Source organism: Cupressus sempervirens, chromosome 5 (genome assembly GCF_028749045.1).
Source record: "Cupressus sempervirens isolate cs-2001-9-10 chromosome 5, ASM2874904v1, whole genome shotgun sequence".
NCBI lineage: Eukaryota > Viridiplantae > Streptophyta > Pinopsida > Cupressales > Cupressaceae > Cupressus > Cupressus sempervirens.
In genome coordinates this window covers 382904902-382919766 of record NC_143122.1, presented here as the reverse complement: position 1 = coordinate 382919766, position 14865 = coordinate 382904902, and the positions used below count along the sequence as shown (strand labels likewise).

Sequence of the window (14865 nt, the reverse complement as noted above, 5' to 3'; positions counted from 1 at the left end):
GCACCATCACATTAGGGCATGATCCAATAAAGACTTATGTGGAATTCACGGAAAAATTGATAGAACGATTTGATGGTAAAGATCCGGAGCATCATCCTCATCCTCTCGAAGTTACACACATTCTAAACTGCCGATGTTTCCGAGGGACAAACCTCTGCCCAAGAAGCCGTTGTTGGATGAAGCTACCAGATAGGAACTCCGAAGGAAGAAATTGTGTTTCAATTGCAAGGGACCTTGGGAGCTTGGCCACCGATGCCTCGGGAAAGGGAAGATCCACTACATTGAGTTCGTATCTGATGATGAGGACGAACACGAATATGAAGAAATGCCGACTAAAGATAACTCACCCCACAATGACACCAACATCAGTTCGAATCGTACGAAGAGAATTGCCACTCTGTTACAACGCAGAGGAACCATTGCCTTGGCCGGTAGCCCGAGGTGCACGACTTTTCGTGTACAGGGTACCCTTCAAGGACAAAGTGTTACGGTGATGTTGGATAGCGGAGCTACTCTAAATTTCATAAACTCATCCTTGATAAAATGAAGAAGTCTCCCTACGAAGGTGCAGACAGGTTTTCAGGTCAAGGTAGCCGGAGGGACTTTCTTGCCCTGGATGCACCTTGTTCCTCAGTTGAGTATCACTATGGCGAATCACATGGTGATTGAGGACTTCTTCATAGTGGACCTGACCGACATGGAAGTTATTCTTGGCATACAGTGGATGGAGACGCTTGACAAATACACTCAGAGTTTCAAATGGATGGACTTCACTTTTGTGGTTGACGGAAAGAAGGTTGTCCTCCGAGGAATGGCAAATGAGGGTTCAAAGGAAGTTTCTGCGCATCGGATGGAGGTAATCTTTCGACACGATGAAGTGGCGTGGGTTGCGGATTGTTTTATCTCTTCGGAACCCATAAAGGGGCGTCAAACACCTCCACAAGATGATGAGCTTTAGGATATTCTAAGTGGACACGATAAAGTTTTCATGGATATTCCTCTTGGCATACCACCACATTGGGGGTTTGAACACACTATCGAGTTGGAATCAGGAGCAAAGCCAGTCATAACCACACTGTACCGCCACCCCAAAAAATTTAAAGATGAGATCGAAAGGACGATTCAAGAATTACTAGAGAAAGGATGGATTTGTCCTAGTTCTAACCCATTCACATCATCTGTGGTGTTGGTCAAAAAGGACGGGACGATGCGCATGTGTGTGGACTACCGTGCGTTGAACAAAAAAAAATAAAGAATAGATATCCCATTCCAAAGATAGATTTTCAAAGATAGATGAGTTGTTGGATGAACTGCATGGCGCAGTCTATTTTTAAAAAATAGATCACTGTTCCGGATACCATTAGATCCGCATGAGGGAAGAAGATGTGGAAAAAATGGCTTTCCATTGTCACTACGAACATTATGAGTTTCTGGTAATGCCATTTAGATTGACCAATGCACCTGCTACATTTCAATCATGCATGAACCACATCTTCAACAAGCAATTGCATAAGTATTTATTGGTATTCTTTGATGATCTTATTTATAGCAGGACATGGGAGGAGCACTTGAAGCATCTGGATGAAGTTCTAAGTATCATGGAGGAACAATCCCTGTTCGCCAAGCAGTCCAAATGTGAATTTGGTATGACAGAAATACTATACTTGGGGCATGTTGTCAGTAAATATGGAGTTCAAGTGCATCAGGAGAAGATTCAAGCTATCCTTGACTGGCCTCCCCCAAAATCACTCACGGATTTGCGAGGATTCTTCGGACTGTGCAGTTACTACAGGAGGTTCATTAAAGGATTCTCTCAACTCAGCGCACCTTTAACAGATTTGACAAAGGGGTCATTCCAGTGGAACGAAAAGGCACAACTCACCTTTGATAAGCTGAAAGAGGCCATGAGCACTTGTCCCGTGTTGGCATTACCTGACTTCACTCGACCATTCATTTTGGAGTGCGACGTGTCTGGGGAAGGCATTGGAGCGATACTGATGCGAGATAGACAACCCATTGCCTATGAGAGCAGGAAATTTATACCTGCAGAACGCCTATATTCCATCTATGACAAAGAAATGTTGGCCATTGTACATGCCCTAAACAAGTTCCAGCAGTATTTGGTAGGTGCCAAGTTTGTCGTCCGTACGGATCACAACAGTTTGAGATATTTTTTGGAGCAACGGGACTTGAATGAACGACAACAAAAATGGGTAAGCAAAGTTCAATCTTTTGATTTTGACATTGAATATGTGAAAGGGAAGAATAATATAGTTGCAGATGCCTTGTCCAGAAAACCCACCATCTGCTCATTAGACCAGATTTCAGCCGACTGGAAGGCACATCTGTTAGTGGAATATTCCAAAAATACATTTGCCTATGAAATAATGGATGGTCACACCCATGATGATCAGTACAGAGTGGTGGATGACATCATCTACTATAAAGACTGGATATACCTAGTACCAAAATCCAAATTGAAGTAGAAGATTTTGAAGGAAGTACACGACTCACCTCTGGCTGGACACCTAGGTTTCCTCAAAACTTACAGAAGTCTTTGGAAGAGGTTTTCATGGAAAGGACTTAAAGGGGACATGTTGCAGTATGTAAGAGAATGTACGGTCTGCCAATAGAACAAGTCCGAACATACTCTTCCTACTAGGTTGCTACAAAGTATTGATGCCGCAACATACAAATATTTCCTCCTGCACTGATATAAAGCTTCCACAAATAATTATCAAACAAAAACTTCTACCATGCAATTCCGTATTACTATTATCTCAGGCAAACCCACTATAGTTTCCTTTAATATTTTATTTTGCATTAAACACCAACCTTTTGAGATATATACCAGGGAAAGAAATGCTAAAGTGTTGATTTTAACATTTGTAAATGATACTTACGGCTAGACTTTAGAAAACCTTGGACAATCATTAAACTTTATTAATCCACTGTCAAATAAGACTGCCCTAATTGCTGAATAAAAATTCATGAGTCTATACCAAGACGCAATCCACTAGCTACAATTTTGAAGCTGTTGTGTTTATTCTTTATAATCATTTTTTAAATAACCTTCACAATATGGCAAGATCAATGCCTTGATACCACTGTAGGATATTTGTTTCGAAACCCTTAATGTAAACTCATAAATTTTTATCAAATAACTCCATGCAATGATTTTCCAATTTTTCCAACAAACTTTAATAAACAACCAGATAAAGCAGTCCCAATATATTATTGCATAAAATCTCCACCAGAAAATACATGTATTTCATTGTCAGTTCTTAAATAAAATAAGCCAGAAATCCAATTGTAGATATAGACACTACAACAAGATTGGATATAAGAAAAGAAGAACTTGGAATACAATGTGAAACTTGTGCGGGATGTCTCCAATTGACAATGGGTTTTCATGCACTGCCCAAACTTGAGGGTTTTCATCCTTTCACCTGCTGAAAGCTTCTTTTAAGAATAACTCTCCAAGAGAGAAAAGTGAATCCAAATCACATGCCAAGTAGCTGGAAATGAGCACCATCTTCCCTTTTAAGAACAAACAGGTGACTTTTCGCATTCCCATTTCTATTTCTTTATTTCCACCACTTAAGGAAATAAAGTGCACATAGATAATAAAGTGACATTAACAATATCAGCTTAAGTTATAAAGTCACTTTATATTAAATCTAAAAATGATGAGTTTGCCGAGTTACTAAAAATAGTGAGTGCCTAGAAACCCCACTAAAACAACCCGATTAGCTTGAAATTGAAATCACCTAGGCCAAAAACATTCTTTGACCGTATAGAAAACCTAGTTTGTCTGTGGGAACAAGGTAAAATGGGCTAATGGCACAACCAAAATCATTGACTAGTAAAGAGGACTTGAGAAAAAACAAATCATACTTTGTCGAATGGCTTTGGCTGTTGTTTAGACCATCAAATAACAAATTCATTAGAAGAAGAAAATCAAGTTAGCAAGCCGAAATAACGTACTAGGTCATCAATGAGGCCTTCGATATCAAATGGTCTGTAGAAGTTATGGTATCACAATTCAAACCAGGATCAACTAACTCAAAACAATATATGATCCCTTCAGAGACTCTTGTTAGCGTTTATTGCATATTGATGCTATATAATGTAGTTAGGTGTTTTTTCAAAGGTGTAATAACCCCAATAGGTTATAACTTCTTCAAACACCAAAAATCTTTATACTTCAGTTGTTTGACATTTCGTCAAACACTTTACAAGCAAGCTCTGATACCACTGTAATGGCCATCCTCAAATCTGCCCTCAAAAATGCTGATGAAAGCTCAAGGAATTTCATCAAACAATTCACATGCAAGAGACATATGACTGATATAGTATTTCAGCTTGCTTTAAATGACTTTTTTCCAATTTGCATCAATGAGAATCTAGAGATAGAAGATTACAATGAACTACACAATGACCTAACATGAGTGTGCTCCTAATTTTGACAATATTCAATGCATATATTATGATCTAAGCATGAGAAAAGAACACCTACAGCCAACTGGCATTTTTGCAAACAGCTGGTATGTAAACTATCTAGTTGATAAATAATGAGATTGAATTGCTTAAATGACACCAGCAACTATTATCTTTTTTATTGCAATCAAATTTCTAATACAATGCTCATGAAATATGGCCAAGACTTTGGCATTTACATGGATTAGCAAAATGACAATGCTGGTATAATGCACACTTACAGCTGAAACTTATAATACCCTAAAAAAAACAATACTAACAAGGGAACCTGGTTGTAGATGGCTGTAATGATTTTCCTTCAATGCTGCCCCTTCTGCTTTACTTTTTCGAAATGCTTTTTCGGCTTGCTTTTTCGGTTCCGCTTTTTCTGCTTGCTCTTTCGATTTTTCTTTTTCCACCTGCTTTTTCAGTTCCACTTTTTTCGCTTGCGTTTTTCGATTCCGCTTTTTCTCCCTGCTTTTTTCGGTTCCATTTTTTCGGACAGCTTTTTCGTTTCTGCTTTTTCGGATTGCTACCCTGTTGAATCTCAAGACCATATCTTTCAATGGCATCAAGATTTTCAGCTTGAAGGGATTTCGTCCTTCAAACTATTGAGACATAACCTCCAGAAAATTCTCCAATTTCTTTGATATTTCCAACCATACTTAAAAGAAGCTCTTCCATTTCTTTTATAGTGTTCTCACAAGAGCTCCATCCTTCGTTTTCTCAATGTGGGATAAAACATAACTCCCTTTATGTAACTTATGTCTCCAATGTGTTATAAAATAAAAGGGACTCTTTTAATTTAAATATTTCTCACAAACTATAGTCTATGCATTAATAAAGTTAAATATTTAAATTTAACTTTATAAAATAGCTTTATCAATGCAAAACAAATCTTATCAATGATAAACAAGTCTTCTTGCCGATTTTAAACAATTACTATCGACATACCGTTGCCACTGGATGTCCACCCATGCCCAAGATGACTTACTATAAATAGTAAGTATGCCCAAAGTTGTCTCAAAACCCCTCAGAAAGACCTGCAACTGAAACTATCTAGGCCAAATGGCCTCTAAGCCCCTTTAATGTCCTAGTTAGCCTACGGGACCGTGGGGAAATAGGCTAACGACAACATCATGCTATGAATGCTAAAAAGGGGACATTACAGTCCGCCCTTCCCAAAATTGCTTGTCCCCAAGCAATGGCCGAAGAACAACCCAATCAATCCACCTGGATCCCAAATGTAGTCATGAACTATACTGCTGTTAGTCAACATAGGCTCCTGCAACAACCTCTGAAAATTAACCAAGAGGAATCCATAATCAAATTGGCGAATACAACTCACCCAAACTCCAAAGTTAGGAACCCATGAGAAACAAGCTCTCGAAATATCAAAACCCAAGTAGTGTAGATAACCCAAACTGCCAACACAGTAAATACCATCAACACATCTCACTGGTCTATATGGAGTGTACAATCCAACTCTGCAACAATGGTGACCACTCCCACATGAAACTGCACCAAATACAAAGAATCCACACACTATACATCTACTGCAGTTAACACAACTCTGTAGATTATGGGCCACTGTCTCATAACCATAACTCCCATGCACCACTGATGGTGAAAAGACATCACAAGATAAACAGCAAGAAATGGAACCCAAACCAAATCTGCCTGCCACCAACTCCTTAACACAAGGATCAAATGCTAAGTGATGTACATACCCTGCAGTATAATGCTGATAAAAAGAACCAATCCCAGTCAACAGATCACCATGAACAAGTGATACAACCCACTGTAACTGATCACCAGCTAAGTCAGGAGATGTCATAACCAAAGGAGTAGAATCAATAAGAACAACCATTGAAGCATCACTCCCAAACTCCTTCTCTAAGTCATGTATTATCAAGCTATCAACCACAAAACCTATTGCCATGTCATGCCCATCACAACTCTCATCCTGTGGCGTCAAACCATCCCATAACTGATGACAAGCACTAGGAATCAAAGTATATCTCCATATCATCATCTCATCAACATGATCATCAAAGGTAAATTGATGAGCATACCTCACAGTGTAATGCCGATGGAATGCGCCAATCTTAGTTAGTGGCTCAGACTGCAACCCAGATGAAACTAACTGCAATCGATCACTAACCAAGCTGGAACTGATTACTACCTTCGAAGACATTGCCAAGGGAGTAGTATCACTAGCAAGAACCATGCCAACTGCCGGCTCACCAACATCACACATGATCTTTGATACAACATCTCTAGTCTCCGTGCCATCAGTACTAGAGGCCACCACCATGTCAGGCATACCACAACAATTTGCTATAGCACCCAACTCAACTGAACCTGACTCTAGTAGGAACGAAACCGATATGCCAATGTTAGTATCAAGGGTGGATGCATACCCATCTCCACTATCTCTGACAATCTCGACCATGGACATCCTCGGATCACTAGACACCACAGCTTGTGACTGTACAGAATCTGGTAAAGACTGCAGTCGCTCTAACTCCATGATCACCTTAGCCAAATGAAACTGTGACTCCTCGAAAGCCAACTGTGTACTCTCAAGAATCTCAGAAGTCACCTCGAGCTGCTGAGTAAGCTCACTCACCTCATCTTCCTTGGCCAATAATGCATCGTATGCTGTACTCCCCCACTCCATAAGATAATCTCTGTTGGCTACCAACTGCATATAATCCTGTCTCAGAATCCGAATAGCCTCCCATAAAGAGTGGATCTTTGTCAAGGAAAGATAACTACCTCCCTGCTCATCAGTAGTAGGACAACCCCATCCATAAACTGCTAACAACTGACGAGCAGCGTCGAAATGCTGGCAAGCGATAGAAATGTCTCGCTCACTAACTCTCAACTGACTAGACACATGATGGCACTGGCTAGACTGTCTCCTACAAACCTCCTCTAACACACTGTCTAAAGGAGCATCCTCAAAGTTACTAGTCTCTAGACTATTACCATCCATATCCTGCGAATCAACTCCAAAGCTCATATCAACATACGTAGTATCAAAAACTGTAGCATCGCTGTCCAACCCCTCCGTACCATAAAAAACTGTTGAGGAAACTAAGTCCTCAAAACTATCCACAACATCCCCCTGGGTGTCGTCTGTAATAATTAGATCCTGGGACTCTCCTGTAAACTCTGTCATCTTTGAGAAATCATCAACATGTGACCTGACTGTAAAAGAAAACTGAGTCCCTGCTATAAGCGCTAACTCTCGAACTGAGCTCACCTCAAGACAAAGCTCGTCCACATGTCTCTCAGAATCCTGGAGAGCCAACTGAATACACACCAAGGAATTCCGAGTATCCTCTAGCTCATGAGAAAGCTGGTCATCCTCCTCCTTCTTCTTCAATGCATCTAAATAGATCCCTGCAAGATTAAGGAGATGATCGCGATCTAAAAGTCGGTGTATGTAACTTACCTTCATTGCTTCGATGCCTTCCTTGATCCTCTGTAAGTCGTCACAAGAAGAACCTGTTGTGACTCCTTTCTATCTCTCCTGTAGTTGAATCATCCAAATTTGATTCTCAATCAATGCATACATCCTGTCATGATGAGATAAAGTCGCGACAATATCCTTGTCCCTTGTCTTCGGCTGGCTTGCCAAACCAAGTGAAGAGCTACTAGCCTCTATCTCATGTGAAGAAGCATCCAACTGTGCTTGATACTCATTTTCTGCAAAGTCCTGAATGCTCACTTTTTAATCAACTGTACTATCCTCAAACATGACAGTATCCTCAACTGCTGTAACTTCATCCAGCCCAACTGTACTGGAATCACTATCTGTGTCAATCATGCAATCCGATGTGCCTATGATATCACCTTCTGATGCAACTGGCTCAACCTGCACAACATCTAAAACCCCTTCTGCCTGTGAAGATGATGCAGATAAACCATTACTTGAAGATGTGCTGAAGTCTCCCTGTATCGAATCTGCATGTCTGTTAAACTCCTCATACAAGTTTCTGCCTGTCATAGGGAAGGTATGATCCTTAGGCCTATCAAAGCGTTCAATCAGTCTCTCCGAGAACTCCACATATGAGGTAATGTGTGCATGACCCATAGTGACCATACCATGATGCCACCACTTGTGTGCTAACCCATCCAGGTGAATTGCTGCATACTTAATAGCTTCTTTCTCAGGCATAGGGTTCATTTGAAAGTATGTGTCAAGCTTTTGAACCCAAGCTCTTGCTGTAGACTTGCCTGAGCCATCATAATATGGTAACTGAAGTTTCCCTACTTTCTTCTGTAGCTCATAGCTCTGGTTCCTGTCATGTCCACGTGGCATATGCTTCATCCGCACATCTATATACTCCCTAAAGGTAATTGCAGCAATAAAATTTGGACCTCCGGCTTCCCAATCTCTCCTCAGCTGGTCCTGTATATCAGTTATCTGGGGCTCTGGTACGGGTTGCTCTAGAGCTCTAGGAGGAAATATGGGAATCATGGGCCGCGAACTCACTGTCCTAGTTTGCTGGGGTGCATGACCGAAATTGTTCCCAACTTGTTCGCCTCCATTATGTGCCCCATCCTGATTATTACCATTCTGATTATTTCCTCCACCCACATTAGCATTCAACCCCATTTGACAAGCCATCATCTGCATCATAAGCTCAAATCTCTGACTCTTTTCCTGTGCTTTTTGCTCTGCTGATCGCTGTCTCTGTGCTAAGGTGTCTAATAATTGTAAGAATCTTTCCTTTCCCTGATCTGGACCGACATTCATTTTGTCAAACATTTTCCTCTTTATCTGGCTATTCCAAATTCCCTATAAGACCTCCATAGGATGGCAGGACTTATAGCTCTGATACCACTGTAATGACCCCAATAGGTTATAACTTCTTCAAACACCAAAAATCTTTATACTTCAGTTGTTTGACATTTCATCAAACACTTTGCAAGCAAGCTCTGATACCACTGTAATGACCCTCCTCAAATCTGCCCTCAAAAATGCTAATGAAAGCTCAAGGAATTTCATCAAAGAATTCACATGCAAGAGACATATGACTGATATAGTATTTCAGCTTGCTTTAAATGACTTTTTTCCAATTTGCATCAATGAGAATCTAGTGATAGAAGATTACAATGAACTACACAATGATCTAACATGAGTGTGCTCCTAATTTTGACAATATTCAATGCATATATTATGATCTAAGCATGAGAAAAGAACACCTACAGGCAACTGGCATTTTTGCAAATAGTTGGTATGCAAACTATCTAGCTGATAAATAATGAGATTGAATTGCTTAAATGACACCAGCAACTATTATCTTTTTGATTGCAATCAAATTTCTAATACAATGCTCATGAAATATGGCCAAGACTTTGGCATTTACATGGATTACCAAAATGACAATGCTGGTATAATGCACACTTACAGCTGAAACTTATAATACCCTAAAAAAAACAATACTAACAAGGGAACCTGGTTGTAGATGGCTGTAATAATTTTCCTTCAATGCTGCCCCTTTTGCTTTACTTTTTTGAACTGCTTTTTCGGCTTGCTTTTTCGGTTTCGCTTTTTCCGCTTGCTTTTTCGATTCCGATTTTTCCGCCTGCTTTTTCAGTTTCGCTTTTTTCGCTTGCTTTTTTCGATTCCGCTTTTTCCACCTGCTTTTTCGGTTACGCTTTTTCGGACTGCTTTTTTGTTTCTGCTTTTTCGGATTGCTACCCTGTTGAATCTCAAGACTATATCTTTCAATGGCGTCAAGATTTTCAGCTTGAAGGGATTTCGTCCTTCAAACTATTGAGACATAACTTCCAGAAAATTCTCCAATTTCTTTGATATTTCCAACCATACTTAAAAGAAGCTCTTCCATTTCTTTTATAGTGTTCTCACAAGAGCTCCATCCTTCGTTTTCTCAATGTGGGATAAAACATAACTCCCTTTATGTAACTTATGTCTCCAATGTGTTATAAAATAAAATGGACTATTTTAATTTAAATATTTCCCACAAACTATAGTCTATGCATTAATAAAGTTAAATATTTAAATTTAACTTTATAAAATAGCTTTATCAATGCAAAACAAATCTTATCAATGATAAACAAGTCTTCTTGCCGATTTTAAACAATTACCATCGACATACCATTGCCACTGGATGTCCACCCATGCCCAAGATGACTTACTATAAATAGTAAGTATGCCCAAAGTTGCATCAAAACCCCTCAGAAAGACCTGCAACTGAAACTATCTAGGCCAAATGGCTTCTAAGCCCCTTTAGTGTCCTAGTTAGCCTACGGGACCGTGGGGAAATAGGCTAACGACAACATCATGCTATGAATGCTAAAAAGGAGACATTACAAAAGGAGACTAATTTGCTTGACAAAATATACTATTTTTGTATGCAAGGGAAACATAAAAGCGTTTCCTAAATTTAAGTTTACTTTGGAAGAAATTTATCTTGATTATATAAGTTGAAAAATACAGTTACGACGTGAAAATCTTGTAATAGCTAGAAAAGCTATCATCCATTCCTTTTAGCTACTAAACATGGATCTGAAACTTTATGAAAGCACGTTTTTCTTTAAGATGCATAGATTAGTGCTCTCAAAGTTGGCATGTGCTGAATCTCTGTCAACAATGTAGTAGAGGTACTAGATTCTTTCAATATCTAAAGAGCAGTTGTCTCTATAGCAATTTTAGCTAAAAGGTCTTGTTGAACATGTTGCAGGTTCTCTTCTTGTGTCTTATTAAAAATGAGAAATCATTGAAGCAGATGATGAAAAAAGAGTTTGTGAGTGACCTAAGTAGACTATTCATTATGTGCTTGAATGTGGGTGGTGTGTTGGTTGGAGTGTAGGCTAATTTAGTTATTGTTTTCCAAAGGAGACTAATTTGCCTCACAAAATATACTTTTTCCAATTTAAGGGAAAAATAAAAGTGTTTCCTAAATTTAAGTTTGTTTTGGAAGAAATTTATCTTGATTATATAAGTTGAAAAGTACAGTTACATCAAAATCTTGTAATGGCTAGAAAAGCTATCATCCATTCCTTTTAGCTACTAAGCATGGATCTGAAACTTTATGAAAGAACATTTTCCTTTAAGATGCATAGATTAGTGCTCTCAAGGTTGACATGTGCTGAATCTCTGTCAACAATGTAGTAGAGGTACTAGATTCTTTCAATATCTAAAGAGCAGTTGTCTATATAGCAATTTTAGCGAAAAGGTCTTGTTGAACATGTTGCAGGTTCTCTTCCTATGTCTTATTAAAAATGAGAAATCATCAAAGCAGATGACAGAAAAAGAATTTGTGAATGGCCTAAGTAGACTATTCATCATGTGCTTGAATGTGGGTGGTGTGTTGGTTGGAGTCTACGCTAAAGGGTTGCCGTTGAATCGACCATTAGAATAAACTCTCCTTGAACTTGAAGCCACTCTTTGCAATGTCAACTATTAGACAAGCACTTGATGGTAACTTGGTTTCATAGTGATCTTTGGTAAAAAAAAATCTCATTTAAGTTGGTCCAAGTTTTATCAATTTTTGTGATCTAGTACCAATTCTTGATAGTGATCTTGTTCTATGATCAATGGCCAGCACAGAGTTGTTGTTTTCCATATTTCTTTTTTGAAGGCAAAATTGATCTTCCACAGTGTGAGGCACTTAGCCAAATATGCTCTTTTTGGATCAGTTACTGAATTTACCAGTTGATGATCTTGTTATTCTTTGAAAGTGTTTTTCTGTAAAAGTGACTCATTGGGTAGTGGCATGGCACATACAAGATCTATCCAATGCTTCACTTTACAGTGCAGGGGGCCACACTTGTTGGTTAGTTAAAAATATATCATTATATTGTGAGAAAATCTATTTTGTTGGTTTATGACTATTCTCACTCAAGCTTGGGGAAGAGAACGAAATGGGATGGCAACATATTTCTGGTCTGGGGTACTTTTTGGGCCATTTTTTAGGGGATGACATGAGTCGACTGTAAAAACATGCAGGGAAGGTTATTAAAATATAGAAAAACTTAAAATATCTGTATTGTAACATTGATAGGTATTTAACAGAGGCATTGTAGAAGCTTAATGCCTAGCATGTTTCACCATTTCCTTGTTTCCATTACAGAAGATCATGATAATAATGTTACTGCAGCTATACAAACAATTATGGTTTTGTTCATTGATGAGAATTATGATGTACCACAATCTCTGTGTTCTATCATGTCGACTAACTGGAAGAAGGGAATTCTTGGATTCCTATTAGTTGAGGGGCAATTGGTTGGAAGAGTGATACTTTGTTGTGAGAAGATATTGAAACCTTTGTTGGGTAGAGATAGAAGTAGTTAATGAAAAATAGTCTTCCAATACAAGAATTCATGAATGCAGCAAGAACAAACTAACTTGACAAGAACTTTTCTTTCCTGCGAAGTGCCATGGCAGCCTAATCACATAAGCACAAGTAAAATGGCAAAGGTGCTAGAGGAAGATAAGTCAGCAAAGAAAGTATGGACTGACAACAAAGAAGGCACGGCTGCTAAAGTTTGGTTCTAACACAATGACAGAATGAGTTGAAACAAAAAGAATTCGTCATTGTTGTAGGTGAGGGGTATACAAGTCTCTATATTGGTGACTTGGAGATTATTTTTGATAAACCTTGCTAAAAAAATGAGTTTTTGGATGAATCTATGGTTCATCATAATGCTGTCCCACCATTTTGACGTGAGGATTTTATGGTCTCGTCCATTGAGTCAGCTGATACTGATGGGTGTAGTGTTCCTATAGATAAAAGAAAACTAGAAAATGTAATGTTGTGAGTGGCCAAGTCACTTTGATGACTTAGAGAAAAGGCCTTAAGCATTGCAGATTTGAATGGCCAATTATTAGTCGCGAAGGAGAAGATTTTGCGAGTATTATCAAGGGCAGATGTTTCTATTAAATACATTGCAGATCTTATTTGGGAAACTCAAACTTAGGAGAGGAAAAGGGAGTTTTGAATGGAGTCACTAGTGCGTAGCTACACACAATTGAAGAATTATAGGTAAAAAGGGTATCATATTACATGCAGCTGTTCATGCATAGCGATTTGGCTATCAAGTTTGCAGAAGACTAGGAAAAGGTGGTTGACAATCTTTGCCACCAGTTAAGTATGGCTCATTTCTCACTATATAGAGAAAAACCTATGAAACATGGAACTAATATAAGGATCATGGAGATTAAGCGAATTATTGAAAGCATTAATGAAATCCATAGGGATGAAATAGTTGATAGTATATCCAACATTTCTTACAGTAAGGAGTTTTAGTGTGTTGAGGATGAGGAGGAAGTTAATTTCTGAATTTTATTGATCAATCTTCACCTAATGTAGTTTGTAGCTATGAGATAGCTTCTATAATAGGTTTTGTTGGAATTTTTGAGAGGGGTATACTTGATAGATCAGGACTTGTGTTAAGAAACCAAATTTTGTAGAAGAGAAGAATGAGCCATATGGAAACACTAACCAAAGGTATGGGACAAATGCTGATTTTATGGTTATGAACAACTGATTCAGGAGCATATTAGGTTCCGAGTGATCTTGCATCAACCAATAATATTCTGTTTCCAGTTTTCTTAGTTTGCCATTATTTCAGTCTATTGATTGATTCCACGATCCTTGATTTCTTTGAGTTAACATTTGTGATGTTCAGAGTTTGATATGAACTTGTTCTTGTTCCTAAGTTCACAACTTGTTTGGGTCTCTAGTTGTGATTCATTCTCTCTCAAGTAGCTTGTTCTTGCCAATTTCCTTGACCGTTAGTGGATTTCAGTCTTGTGATGGAAATCTACGACCGTGTGTCTTTAGTGGTGCTTCTAACTATGTTCTTGGATCATGTGAGGACATAAATATGGAGCTGCAAGTCTTCAAATCGTTTATGCCTTGTGTTTCCCTTTGATTTGGGAATGGATCTATTTATCGTAATATGTTTCCTGTTTTTTGGGGAATGTTATGGATCGTATGTCTAACCTGAATGTCACTTGCCCATATATTGTAATGTAATATATCTCTTGAAGGCGATATTTGAGAGCATTGATGTAAAAATCGCCTAAGGAGATTAATCGCCTAGGCCTGAAAAAGTTTAATCGGGAAAAATCGGGAAAAAATCGGGAACTAAAAAACCACTAAATTTTAATAAAAAAATGCGATTTTTTTACAAAATTCAATGTTTTTTTGCATCTAATGACTTAATTACTAACAATACATAAGAAACAATCATGTTTAGATTTATATCAATGCAAAAAGAGTTATTAATCGGTAAATTACTAACAAGTTATTAGTGACAAGTTGTAAATTACTAACAACTAACAAGTTCACAACACATGAGAAGTATTCTCATAAATAAAGTGTCAAATGTAAAGAGTTC

At 38.4% G+C, this 14865-nt stretch overlaps 1 pseudogene across 1 annotated transcript in view; it reads left to right on the top strand.

Annotated features, from left to right (window-relative positions):
• The window catches only part of LOC149556373 (tryptophan decarboxylase 2-like), a 377028-nt pseudogene that overhangs the window by 336552 nt on the left and 25611 nt on the right, over window positions 1–14865 (top strand). The window lies entirely within an intron of this gene.